Genomic DNA, 3,229 nt, shown 5'->3' on the forward strand with positions numbered 1-3,229 from the left:
ACAAAGCAATAAAAGATTACCTGTTATACTTTCATAAATGGCTGATTTAATTAGTTTTCTGCGAACCCTAAAGAAAATGTAGATCCTCGCTGTGCGTCATTCCTGTTAACATATGTATAGACATGCCCGCCCGCTCACCTTTACACTTGTTTAATCAGAATCGGTAATCAGGGTTCAGCTAGTACTCGTGATCGTGACTCCGCTCTCTCCATCAGCCAAAGTGCCCTTTGTGTCCACATACGATGTAATTTATTAAACGACGGCGACTACGTGAGTGTTTTCGAGTAATATTTAATCGCAACATTCATGCGCATTTGATCTGGTATTTTCGTTCATACATTTAGCAGCTAACACCTCCTAAAAAACCAATCAAGCGCCTTTTATCTCAGAAACATGGTGATTTAGTTTTAAAAGCTGGACTTCGCCCAACCTCTACCGCTCGCTGCATATTTAAAACGCTGAAATTAGTGCTCGTCATGAAAACATAGAGGGTGTTTGGAGCTACAGGAAAATAACCACTTTTTATTTTGCTTTGTTTTGACCTTCTGCGTCTCATTAACGGACTAAGAAATAAAACATTCTCTCCTGATCTCTTGCTGCCTCCCTCTCTTGTTATCTTCTTCACCTTATTGTCTGTCTTTTTCTATCTCGTGCCTTTTTTTTTTTTCCTTCCAGTGCATATCAGCTTTGGCAGCTGCCCGTTTACCACGAGTCCTCCAGTCAGACATGACGCGTTATACGACACCGACACAACACTGGAAGATAAACCGCAAAGTGTCTGTTTCTTTGGTTCCTAACATTGCTTAGGAGGTAGACTGTATTTTATCCTTTGTGACATTTTCTTGCAACACCCCCAGAGTTTATTTTAGTCTTCACAGGGGTCAGCAGGCATGTAATGGGAATGCAACCACTTTTGATGGGGACTGACAAATGGAGAGTGGCTATGCTCTGTGCATCTACCGCTGGGTTGATGGATGGATGATGGGGGAGGAGAGGAGAGCAGAACGCTACACCAGCAGGTGTCATGAAAGCATTTTGTCTCACTGCCCTGCTGAGCTAAATCTCTTCATCACCTTCAGTGCAGGTTATTCCCTGCCTTTTACAAAATGTGATGTACATCAGAACGAGATGTGCAAGATCCGTATAGTTTCGTTTTGTCCAAAGGCTACTGCATCTTTGCAGTGGGCACAAAAATATAAAACGTGAACAGCACCACGTCCCTGGTTTGGTCGTTGTTGCACTTTTTTTTTTAAGCTGTTCAATTCTGCATTAAAATACGCAGACAAGAGCGTGGAGTTACTGAATTTCTTTATACAAAGCTTGACATTTTGTACGACAATCCATTTTCTCTCTAAAGAGATGGCAATGTCTCCATGTTTCTATTCTGTAAAAATGCTATAAAAGTAGTTTTCAAAGAATTTCTGCTTTGAATTCCCAAACCAGTCGATACAATCTGCTTGGTGATGTTGAATGAGACATGAGCTGTCATTCCCTCAACGGCTCTTCTTGAGTTGCCATCGAGTGGGGGCACTCAGCCCCAAACATCTCCAAGGGGGCAACTCAGGAAGCACAACAGGAGACTGCGAATGTACTTTGCCGCTAACAGGTATATGTGTGTGTGTGTGTGTGTGTGTGTGTGAGCAACCAGGATGCAAAATACAGCAATGCTGAAAATAGACTTCAATGTTAGTTGACCTTTTCTGGACAGACATATTAAACTTCAGTATATTGAAACGTCTTTCCGCTCCATTGGAGGACACGACAGTAACTACAATATGCAAAACTTTAGGCTTGGTTTAGTTGTCAAAAAGAGAGAGAGAGCTTTATAAAGATAAATGTATATAAATGGCATTTATACAACAGTGACAGTTACATTTAAGACATAAGAGCTTTTATGTGTGGTTTTTCAGCAAGAGGTAAGACGGGTACGGTGGTCGACGGGGGCAAATGAAGTGCATATACACAAACGAGCTGCATGTACATGAATGCGTTGCATAAACAGAAACGCTGCAAACACAGAAACGTGCTGCAAAAAGAAAATGCTGCAAACATCGAAACATGCTGCCAAAGGAAACGCTGCATATACAGAGAGCGCTGCATAAAGGAAAACAAATGCAAAAAGAAAATGCTGCATATCCAGTCACACAACAGAAGTGTCACAGGCCTCTAGGGGCAGTAGTGAGCTTTTCACCTGAAAGGCAGACAACGGCGAGCGAGAAAGTAACGCTAGTTGAGGGAAATGTATGAAAAGGTTTGTATTCTCTTGTCTCCATGCATAAACATAAATAACAGAGAGAACACAGGGAGACGGTAGTAAAACACCACTTCAGCACCCATTTAGTCACAGTGACTGAAAATCTAAAGACAAAAAAACTGCCCCTAGAGGCCTGGGGCACTTCCATACGTTGTTTGCCCCTGTTGGCCACCGTAGATGGGTAAAGAACACAGACTGTATATAAAGATGGACGAACCCTCCATGACGACGCTCGTGTCTTTCACTCAGTGTGGTGGCTCTGCTTCTTGACATCCTGGCAGCGTCTGACTTCTCCGAACACTCGGCTGATCCAAAAATGAGTACAAAGGTGGAGTTGGAGTGGAGCTGAAGACGGGCCGTGCAAACTTCTCTTGGCCATGGACTGTCCTATGATGGCACTCGTATTTTACTCAGAGTGGACACACCTTTAATTATGAACAATTTTATACATTAATACAATTTAAACAGGTGAGTTACATTAAAAATAACAATAAAAATCTCCAGTAGAGTTGTCAATAACAGGGAAATTAGATATTTTTGTACCAGGCTGTAAACGTTTTTATATCTGCTGTATGGTTAACCAGTTTAACATGGGGGTCTGTGGGGACTGACTTGTTTTTATAGCCAGCCTCAAGTGGCCACTGGAGGAACTTCAGTGTTTGGCACTTCTGTTTTGGCTTCTTTAATCCCCACCTAGAGTTACCACTTGTAAAGAATGACAGTTCAGCTGGTTATTGGTAAAATTATAAAGAGATAAAATAATAGAGCATAGGCTAAAATGTTTTAAAGTTAAAAAATATCCCCACCAAGGAGAATGATGTTAAAGGATTGAAACCTTGTGTTGAAAACTTTTTTAAAAATCTTTTTCTGTTGGACGGAACACATGTGGTTTGTTGATGAGGTGCTATCAGCACATGAGGCAGTTACTGTGTAGATACCTGCTGCTTGCTTTCCTCCATGGTGAAGACACGGTCT

Source organism: Stegastes partitus, unplaced genomic scaffold (assembly GCF_000690725.1).
Source record: "Stegastes partitus isolate 25-593 unplaced genomic scaffold, Stegastes_partitus-1.0.2 Scaffold486, whole genome shotgun sequence".
NCBI lineage: Eukaryota > Metazoa > Chordata > Actinopteri > Pomacentridae > Stegastes > Stegastes partitus.